The 11630-nt window shown below is 44.0% G+C and overlaps 1 long non-coding RNA gene across 1 annotated transcript; it reads left to right on the top strand.

The window, feature by feature from the left end:
• Window positions 1–780: 780 nt before the first annotated feature.
• LOC126990436 (uncharacterized) lies at window positions 781–10029 on the top strand. The gene is made up of 3 exons (XR_007744369.1): window positions 781–848; window positions 4515–4700; window positions 9961–10029. It is a non-coding gene; the product is annotated as an uncharacterized LOC126990436 (long non-coding RNA).
• The last annotated feature ends 1601 nt before the right edge of the window (window positions 10030–11630 follow it).

Here is an 11630-nt window from a genome sequence, read left to right as displayed (position 1 = left end):
CTCAAGCGACTCAATCTCTTTACATTGGAGAAAAGACGCCTGCGAGGAGATATGATTCAAGTCTTCAAGTATCTGAAAAAAATCAATAACGTCGATTACTCCAAATTCTTTGAACTGCAAACCAACCTAAGAACTACAAATAACGGTTTACCTATTCAGTCTAGTCGATGTAACACAGACATCGGAAGGAGTTTCTTTTCAAACCGAGTCATCCGTCACTGGAACAATCTTCCTTCAGAAGTAGTAAATGCGAATACCATCAACTCCTTCATATATAGAATCGACCGTCACTTCGCTGCGTCAGGAGTGAGCTGAATATTAAGGTGCTTTCATCTGCTCCTCAATATCGAGGTGCTTTTCATCTGCTTCTCAATGTCGAGGTGCTTTTCATCTGCTCCTCAATGTCGAGGTGTTTTTCATCTGCTCCTCAATGTCGAGGTGCTTTCATCTGCTCCCCAGGCCCCAAGTGGCTGTCGAGCAGATTAAATCACCAAAGCGGGCAACCTCGTAATAAGCCAATAGGCTTTCTGTTCCCTGCATTTCCATGTTTCCATGTTTCCTCCTCCTCCTCCTCGTCCTCATACTGAACAACAACAGCAGCAGCAATAACAACAAACTAATTCTTTACTAACGCACAATTTCAGTCTCGGTTCAAAAGAACTATTCAAACTCACTTTCATTCTTCTCTTCTGTTTTCGAACACAATTAAGGCGATGCGATTCTAGGACACGAGCCACTGAATCCCTCCTTTCCTTGAGTCTTTCAGCCAACGTGGTGGTGGCGACACGTGACCTGCCTGTGACCGAGACCTGCCTGTGACCGTGACCTGCCTGAGCTGACCAGTTGTGGTGTGTTACTGAGGATGAGCTGAAGTGTCGTGCTGTGTTGCCGCCGTATTTTTAACATTTCGTCTCCAAAAAACACATGTATTATAATGCCAGAAGGCTAAGTATGGAATGTACACAGGATCTCAAAAGTAGGTATAAGTATTTAAGTATGGAATGTACATTATGACAAGGCTTTGGGCGTTTTGGGTGTTTCCAGAGGTAGTTTTATGACCCTGGTGGCAGATTGACCTTTCCTCTGTACCATGAACCTAAAATACCACTCTTGAGAACCTGACTGATCTACTTTTGGCCTTTGGAGATATATATGTGAGGCGGAAGCGTCTGAGAAAAACAGATAGTGTTGTGTTGTATTGCCTGGCGTTTGTGTCTCAGGGAAAGGAGTATTTGTTAACGTGATATATGGTATGTGACGAAGATGAGCACCGAGGGCACGCGTAGCTATAACCGGTATGCCCTCAACTTTACCTTTCATTAATGTGTGTTCGTCAATTTGTTCAGTTCAGTTAGTAATAAATTATATAACGGCAAAATATATAGCTACTACACGTCACCTGAGTTGTTTGTTTTGTTATCAGCGGTTTGTTCCATTTCCCACGTGCGCACTGAATGGGACGGTGTGTGCAAACCGGCGAACATAATTATACTCCCTAGGAACATATGGCACGCTTTGACGGATGTTTAGAAAATTGACCCTTTGCTTTCATCCCATTTCGGCGCCCCGTTGCATAATTTATTGCCCTTCACTCTCGTCCCAGGCTGGTGTAATTTTTAAACCTTTCGGGATGCAGGCACATACATTTAACAATTCTTTCGTAGAATCGGATTGCTTTTCCATGGGTACCTTTGTGACCCCGGTAGTAGTTTAGCTCTTCTTCTGTACCGTGAATCTAAATAAACACTCATTAGAATCTGACTGATCTACTAGTTAATGTGAGGCTGAAGCGCCCCAAGCACATACATTTGACAAGGTTTTCGTAGGACTGGAGGTCATTTCCATGGGTACTTTTATGACCCTGGTGGTAGTTTGATTATTTTTCTGTACTATGAACCTAAAGAAACACTCATTAGAACCTGACTGATAAACTTTTTGACCTTTGTAAATAGTTGACGTGAGGCTGAAGCATCTGCGAGAGCCTTTCGAAACAGATTTACCGAGGCTTCGAGGAGTTTCATAATGGTTGTTACCGCCATCAGCCCCGCGAGGAATACGAGAGTCACTACGTTTATCAAAGAATCAGGGATACGTAAGTCACTACAATTTACATCAAAGAGCAATAAATCATTAAGTCACTACCATACATCAAAGAGCAATTTAACCCGCACATCAGAATATGGCAATGGCAAGATATATCATTCAGATCATTCAGAAATATACAGCTATAACTCACGTGTCGGGGTCAATTAATCACTTGTGGGTTCTTTGTTGTGTGACCCTTAACCAAACTCTCCCTGCGAGGAGCTCTTCACCTCTCTGCTGCGCCCTCCTCTCTGCCCTCAAATCAACCAACCACCAGACAGAGGGAGGAATTCGGCTGACGCGGAAACCCTGCGTCAGCAGTCTGCATCTACCCCTTCCGAGTGTTGACATCGTGGTGCGGCCATCTGGTCTCACTTATACCCATTAATGGGATTCAGCCTGCTCGCACCGGCTCGCAAGAACCTGTTCTTGGAATTTATTTAATCCCGAGAACCGGTTGTTACTGTTAGTTTAAATCAGGGTTCTTAATTTTTCCCCATGAACACCTACTTATAACTTATTTTGGTAAACCCTCATATATTTGTTACTGGCTTTTGATAGTCAAAACACGACTAAAACCAGATTTGATGTCGGGTAGAGCCGAACACGGGTTCAAGACCAATGTGGCATCACCGATTCGAACGAGAGCGCCGTTACAGGCTACACCGACAGCAACCTATGCCAGCTCAATTTGCTTACTTTAATTACTTCTCCATCACGTCAACCAGCTGTCATCATCCTCACCTTTGACTTCCTGAAGAAGAAAGTCCAGCTGTCACGCCTGTGATAACCTCATAGGACTTCCCAGGACTCATAATGATCTTCAGATATTCGCGTCCCTGACAACAACAACAACAACAGCAACAACAACATATCTGCAGACACCACTGTAGCTGGTAGGATTTTTTATTCTATTTTTGAGAGGCTGTAGCTATTATTTTATGTAGTCACGCATCACGACATCAGGAATTGTGATCTTAAATATATCAAAATCACTTTGATAACAGTTTGAATATATAAATATGCCATATAGAGTATAGGCATAGAGCCGAGACACAAAATATTTATTGAAAGTAGAATGTGCGTGGATTTAACCATATCAGTATGGTTTGCTTCTAGAGACTGAGATAGTGAGAGAACGTGTTGTCAGCGAGTACTGGAGTGAGAAAACTTGTTCTTAAAAGAATTGAATCCCACCACTGCTTATACCATCTCGCACCACTGCTTTGCAGTAGTCCCCATCTTTACTCTTAGAATCCTCCCTATCCACCCTCTACATCGTCCTTTATATGTATGTACCACATTACACATCTTGTAATCAGTCATACTCAGCCTTAGCGCACTAATAACCTTTGTCCGCCTTCGGCGGCAGCAATGAGGATCAACTACTTCACTCCTGCGTGCTCTGCGTCATGGTGACTTGATGATTTACACGTTGCACTTCATGATCGATAGCATATTTGACTTGTTGCGCGTGAGCCCTGGGCCATATTCTTAAAACATTTCGGCGCCCAAGCACACATATTTGACAAGGTTTTCGTAGGAGTTTGTGGCATTATTTGGAGTAGTTTTATGACCCTGGTGGTAGTCTGACCCTTCCTCTGTACCGTGAATCTAAATAAAACAGTCATGAGAACCCGATTTGTCTCCTTTTTGGCCTTTGGAAATAGTTGACGTGAGAGGTGGAAGCGTCTGAGCATACCAGCCGTGGGAGGCGTGGGTGGATGGGCGGGGCAGGGGGGGAGGCCCCATCTTTCGTAACGTATTATCAAATGCTTTCGGCTTCCACAATAATTTCCCAAGGCCACAAGGAGATAAATTCGGTTATCATGAGACTGACTGATTGTTGGTTTATTGTTGCAAAGTCACAGGGAGAAGGGAGTAACCTGGCAATACATAGTGTGATGGTACAACTGGGTTTTTTTTTCAATTTTATGATGCAGAAGCCTTGTCAAACTTTCACTAATGCTCATACAACTACTTATTGAAATACCACAACGACCTATGCGAAAGCCTTGTTAAATGTGTGTGTGTGTGTGTGTGTGTGTGTGTGTGTGTGTGTGTGTGTGTGTGTGTGTGTGTAAGTCACGAAATGTTTGAGACTTTGACCCTAGTTTCATATCCTTAAGCCCAATCTTCGACTTAATTTTGCATGGGTCAGCTTGGGGTTATATTTTGAAACGCGTCCAAGGATATTTTTGACACGGCTTTCGTAGGAGTTGTTGTGGGCATTTGCATGAGTGGTTTTATGACCCTGGTTGTGGTTTGACCCTTCTTCTGTACCGTGAACCTAATGAAACACTCATTAGAACCCGAATGATCTCCGTTTTGTCCACTGGAAAGAGTTGATGTGAGAGCTGGATACTTTTGGGAATACGGATCTTTTACTTTGAATATCTTTATATTTTACTTTATTTTCTCTACCCCAGGATGAAAATAATAGTGACGGTGATGGTGGTGATGGTGATGGTGGCGTTGACGGAAGCGATGGAAAAGGAAAAGAAAAATGAAGAAGGAAATGGCGGAGGCTCTGGCGATGATGGTTTCCTAATGGCCACGTCAAAAGAGGGTCGACTGCACTACGATTTACTGTTGAGGGGAGCACAAACGCCCAGGTGAGAAGAAAACACACACACACACACACACACACACACACACACACACACACACACACACACAGCTGTCCTCAGAGTTTTATTAGTTGACTGGTATTCGTGACTCACATTCCACACTTCAACCTCTTTTTTGTTCTCTTCTTTCATGTTTGCGTCGGTCGGCGTTGGTCAGCGACTTGTCTGCGTCCTCGTCGTCGTCAGCTCCATTCTTTATCGTTCTTTATCGTCTTTTCCTTCTATATTCTGATTTACTTCCTTCCTTTTATCCCTCCCCTTCCTTCCTTGTCTTATCTTCCTTCCCGCTCTATCCTTTCCTTTCCATTTCTTTCTCTTCCTTTTCTTTTCTTTCCTCTCAATTTCTTTACGCTCCTTCTCTTCTTTCCCTCACCATGCTATCCCTTTCCTTTTCTATCCTTCTCCTTTGTATTACCTTACCTTCTCATCCATACTCCTTCCTACCCCCTCCCCTCCCCTCCCTTCCTTTCCATTTCCTTCCCCTCAACTCCATTCCATATATCCTTCTCCCATCCTTGAGCCACGGATCCTGCTACCAGTCGGCGCTGAAGAACCTGTGCGAAGGCTTTTTTTTTTTTTTTTTTTTTTTACGTCGCGGCCTGTTGCGCCGGTAGGCTTCTTCCCGGTGGGGCCTGATGGTCGGCCAAGGCTTCTTTCCGGTGGGGCCTGATGGTCGGCCCAGCCCGTTCTGGCGCAGGCGAGTGTTTATAGGGGCGCCATCATGTGTTGGCTCATGCCGCATCCCCGGGACTCATCTTTGAGCCTCTCTTTGGAGAGATTATCTAGAGCCCAGGTTGATGGGTGGTCTTTAGGCCAGCATGTTGGTAGTCTTAGGCCACTCGGCGGTGACTGAAAAACCTCAGCTGTGCGGCGGCCAGGATTCAAACCCGTGTCCATCCTAGAGCTCCTGAACGCGGGGCCGTCACGCTAACCCCTCAGCCACCGCCTGTGTGAAGGCTGCTCCACGTTGGACGATAAGGTGAGGCTGCGACCTTTCTTGCACTTTAAGTCGACGCTAGTCTGTGCCAGGAGTTTGTTTCCCATAAGCGGGTGGTGAAGTCACAGCTGTCAAAGGATAAAAATCCCACCTGATGAGGATACGAAACGTTAATGTCACGGCATAAAAGGTAAGAAACACTAAAATCACTGCATCTGACGGAAGTGGTGGGCACGATTCCGCTAATCCGCTAACCGCTGATTAGCGAAGCTAACTTTTTCGTCAGCTGATTAGCGTTTTCGCTAACTTTGGAAACAGTTAGCGGACTAATTACCTTCCCCTAAGTGTAGTTCCTCCTCCACTAACTTAAGTCCACTAAAAAAAATCATATAGGTTTGGTCTTGTCCGTTGTGGGCAGATGCAACACCAGTTGAGCCATATGGCGCAACAATTCCAGTTCTTCCACTTTTGGGTAAATCACGCCTTAAAGTAGGGCAATTGGACAATTATTAGGGAGACTTTTTTGGTATTTTAAGGTAGTGCATCTTCCATTTCCAACTCGTCGAACTCTGTTTTCAATAACAAGAACTCGATATCGTAAATTTGCGGGAAATCTTGGGTAAATCATACGGATTTAGGATAAACTGGAGGCTTCTTTATCTTCGTGTTGCTTGTTGGGCTCTTTATTGAGCTCAGCTGCGACGTTGTCAGCGTGTAGTCGCTTTCAATATTGTCGCCTTGTTTATCGTTATTTACGCCATGGAAGGTGAACAGAGTGATGACGTTTTTGTTCCACCTGAGGATGCTGACCCTGTTAGGGAGCCGGCAACAGCTGTGGGTGAGGCGGAGGACACTCAAGCTGACGTCAAGGAGTCCCAGAAGTTCCAGAACCCGTGGCCCCACCTGGAGAAGCACTTTGTCCTTAAATAAAGAGGTATGACGAACGCCAATGTCTTGCACTTCCGGTGCGTCATGTGCCAACACAAGGAGGCCATCATTAATGGACAGACCGAAGCTAAATCCATATATAAAAAAAGTTAGCAGTTAGCGTTAGCTTTCGCTAATTTCTTTATCAGTTTAGCGGTTTAGCGTAAGCGAAGCTAACCTTTTAGTTGGTGTATTACCAGTTAGCGAAGCTAACTTTTCGGTTAGCGGTGCCCACCACTGCTATAGGTACTATACTTCACAGTATACCAGTTTGTTCCTCTTTAACACTCGTGAGAATCAGAATAATCTCCTTTGTGGCCATGGGTAATAATTGTAATGAGAGCCGAAAGCGACTGAGATACGGCCCGGGGCTTTGAGTCTGAACTAAGCCCCGTATTCTCAGACGATGTCGGCTCCCACAGCGATCATAAACAAAGAATATCAGTCGGGTTCTCATAAGTGTTTTTTTTTCTTCACATTCATGGTACAGAAGCCTTCTCAAACTATCACCAGGCTCATGAAAATACCCATGGAGATACAGATACCACAACCTCTCTCTCTCTCTCTCTCTCTCTCTCTCTCTCTCTCTCTCTCTCTCTCTCGCCGGCTACGTAAACTTTTGGGATCAATTTTATGGCATGAGGAGTCTATTTCAGAAAGATGGACTCCATTTGTCAGCAGTCGGAGCGGCAGGATTTGGGAGACTACTTCACGGCGCTGTTCGAGACTTTAGAGCAAAAAACGAGTCGCGCGTTCACACCCCGCCCACTTAAATATAAATAGTTGTCATGCGGCCAGCACTTCACTAAATCCTAAAACAACTAACAACCCGTGTCTCGAGTTATAACAAAAGACAACTTAAGGGTTCTTAGCTTTAACGCTCGAGGCTTAAGAAATAAGATCGATGAATTGCAGTGCCTAACTAAAACAGAAGACGTTGATGTAATTGCCGTAACTGAAAAATTTATTGACACCGCTAATAATGACTGAATTTTTTTAATATAATGTAAATAACTTTATATTTTCAATAAAGACCGAGTTAATCGTAGAGGTGGAGGAGTGGCTCTTTACGTCAAAAGTAGCTTACAGCCCGTTGATAAAACACCAGAGAACAGTACTGTAGAACACTTGAGCGTGAGCTCAAATACCGATCAATTAAAAATCAACATATCCGTCACTTACAGGCCTCCAGGCCAATCACGCGAGAATGATGAAATAATATATAGCGTTTTGCAAAGAACTCTCCGAAACAATGATGCATTGATTTTGAGCGATTTTAATCTACCGCATATAGACTGGCAGACACTCACGGGATCCGAGGGGGAATCGCATAGGATGTTAGACTTCGTTGAAAATAACTGCCTTAGCCAAATGGTTAGTGAAACAACGCACGATAATAATATTCTTGATCTTGTATTAGTAACCCAAGAGAACTTAGTTGACAATGTCAGCGTTGGCGAACACCTCGGATCATGCGAGACTGGTGCGTCTCGACATAAGAGCTCAAACAAGGATTGCATTATTGTATGTCAATTTTAAAAGAGCGAATTTTGAAAGAATAAGACAGTCATTAACGAACTTTCAATTAGTATCCAACAGCGACGTCGAAGAATCTTGGCAAGACTTTAAAGCTTAATTTCAAACTGATCCGTGCAATCTTGTGAAAAGCGTCGAAAAGTTAAAAATCCTCCGTGGTTTAATAATGAAATCAAACTTGCTCTCTAAAAGAGGAACTTGTTATATAGGCAAAAGAAAACCGATAACTCTACCGAAAATAGTACACGGTACTACGAAGCAAGACGACAAGTCAAAAGTTTAATCAAACAGGCGAAACGGAGGTACGAAGTAAACATTGCGGTAAATTGCAAGTCAGATCCTAAAAGTTTTTTTAGGTATATAAACAAACAAAAAAAAAAAGAGATTCGAAGTGGGATTGGCCCATTAACAGATAATTCGGGCAATATCGTGACAGACACCCAACGCATAGCGAACACGTTAAATTCTTATTTCGCCTCGGTTTTTAATAGTAATTCTACCGATACTGCTGCTGTTCCTACCACTATTGGAAATCCCAGTCGTACTCTCCCTGACTTTGAAATCAGTACAGATGAGGTTCTCAAAGCGCTGCAGTCACTTAAAACTAACAAAAGTCCAGGACTTGATAAAATATATCCAAAATTACAGTACTTAAAGGAATATCAAGAGAGATACTCAGACCTTTAACAATGCTGTTTAATATGTCTTTGCACCATGGTATCGTTCCTAGTGATTGGAAAATGGCTAACGTAGGTAGTAACAAATGTACAGAAGTGGGGGTAGTTGGAAGTGGGGGGTGACGGAAGTGGGGTTGGGGGGTCAGCGGGGGGATGACGGAAGAGGGGGTAGCTGGACACCCCCCACCCCCCACATCTTTCACCTTTTCACCCACCCCCCTACACCCACCCCACCCCATCCACCCCCTCTCGGGCTAGCGTACGGAACCGGGGGGGTGACGGGAGTGGGGGTGCCCAGCGGGGGGGAGGGGTGACGGAAGAGGGGGTAGTTGAAGGGTTAAGATAAGATCGCGGAAAAAAAGAGCTCGAATGACCACAAGATTATAATCACGGAAAAGGGTAAAGACATTAGGTTAATGACCTGGATGGAATATGCCCCGCCCACCTGCTCCCGGCCTCCATCTTTCCTTAATCTCGTTTCTTTCCCTCTCTCCCACACACACACACACACACACACACACACACACACACACACACACACACACACACACACACACACGAACACACACACACACACACACACACACACACACACACACACACACACACACACACACACACACACACTCGAACACACACACACACACACTCGAACACACACACACACACACACACACACACACACACACACACACACACACACACACACACACACACACACACACACACACACACACACACACACACACACACACACACACACACACACACACACACACACACACACCTTTATGTCTGTTTCTGATCCTGTTATGTCTGTTTGTGATCCTTTTTCGTCCGTATCTGATCATTTTCCATCTGTTTTTTTTTTATTCCTTTATGTTTGTTTCTAGTTCTTTTCTGTTGTTTCTAATTCTTTTCCGTCCATTTTTTACTCTTTTTCGTCTGTTTCTGATTCCATTATGTTTGTTTCTGATCCTTTTAAGTCTGATTCTGATTCCTTTCCGTCTGTCCGTCTACTGGTGTTTGCGATAAATGAAATACCACTGGCTGATCACACACACACACACACACACACACACACACACACACACACACGAAACATAAAGCCTCTGTTATTTTCGTTTCTTTTCCGTTTCTTCGTCTGTTCGTGCGTCCCTTACGTCAGCGGAGGGCGAGGCAAGATGGAAGTGTACCGAGGCTCACTAGTTAAAACAATAAACAGTCTGGAAATCAAGTTGAAATTTTCCTCCACTCTTTGTCTGTGTTTGGGCCATCCGTCCCTTCGACCTATAGTAAGATGCATCCGGTGGCTTGGAGGGCACACGAAGGGCATGTTAGTGACTCGTGGTAAGGATTGACTCATGACTTTCCGTTTTTGTGACACTGTGTTGGGTTGTATGTATTTCTGTGTATTGCATAGTACGTTTCTTTTCATATTTGTTTGTTTATATATTTTGAGGATTTAGAGGGCACGCGAAGGGCAAGTTAAAAGTGACTCGTGGGAAGGATTGACTCATGACTTTCCGTTTTTGTGACACTGTGTTGGGTTGTATGTATTTCTGTATACGGAATGTTTGTTTCTTACCCTATTTGTTTGTTTATCTTATTTCGAGGATTTAAAGGGTACGCGACGAGCAAGTTAAAGGTATCTCGTGGTAAGGATCGATTCGTTGTCATCCGTTTTTATGACATTGTGTTTCGTTGTATGTATTTCTGTGTATAGCATTATTTTGTTTTTATCTTATTTCGAGGATTTAAAGGGTACGCGAAGGGCAAGTTAAAGGTGACTCGGAATAAGGATGGACTCATTGTCATCCGTTTTTATGACACTGTGTTGCGTTGTATGAATTTCTAAGTATGGCATTGTTTGTTTCTTCTTCTATTTGTATGTATGGAAACATATAGATAAAACGCTTTTATGTTTCGATCTGGCTCATATATAAAAAAAAATGACTCGCGAAATGTGCGCGGCGGCGGCAGCAGTTTGTATAACACGCTTAAATCAGTGGTCTGGCTCCACACAGGACCTCACTCGTCACCACCACTACCCCAGTGCTTCCGCCCCGCCCCCGCCCCGCCCGGCCCGCCCCGAGCCCGCGCGCAATCCTGTCGCATCCTGTCGTCGAACGATGTCGTCGCAGCGCCCGCTGCTGGCGCCGGCGCGCACATTTCACTCGTCATTTTTTTTATATATGAGCCAGATCGAAACATAAAAGCGTTTTATCTATACGTTTCCACAAATCGAATAATTTTAAGACAATTATTGTTTTTTTTATCCGTTTTTTGATACAGGACATATAAACAAGTCAAACAAACTCAATGTTTATTGAAATTTGGTCAAATTATGATTACAGATTCATCATGTGCAATTTTATAATATCATAGACTCCAACATTAGTTCAATATACAGAGCATTATGAGAGCATTTGATTTATTTCTTCCTGTTCCGCGGCTAGCATTAGCATGTCATCTTCCATCGCTAGCTGTATTTTCGAGGGGAAAATATCGCTCGGCCAGCACATACCGTTCTCCCCACAACTCGTAGGTTTCTTCTTCTTGTTCTCCCATTTCACCGATCTCTTGCCCACCCATTACCCGGCTAGCCTCGCTTCTGTTATGCCTCTTTCATCACCTTCCTCCAATTTTTCTTCGTTTGACAGTGTCATGATCTGGGCTTCCTCCTCCTCCTCCTCCTTCTCTTCCTCCTCCTCTACCCTGTAGAATTATCGGGATGACCGTAAGACCGTGACTCCAAGGTGCTAAAGCAGTATCTTTTGTCCTCAACTACAGATATCCCTCTCTTGGGATATTTTACTGTACTCATTCGTCCATTGC

Source organism: Eriocheir sinensis, unplaced genomic scaffold (genome assembly GCF_024679095.1).
Source record: "Eriocheir sinensis breed Jianghai 21 unplaced genomic scaffold, ASM2467909v1 Scaffold1641, whole genome shotgun sequence".
Lineage (NCBI taxonomy): Eukaryota > Metazoa > Arthropoda > Malacostraca > Decapoda > Varunidae > Eriocheir > Eriocheir sinensis.
The sequence above is the reverse complement of the archived record's forward strand: the minus strand, read 5'-3'. Positions and strand labels throughout refer to the sequence as shown.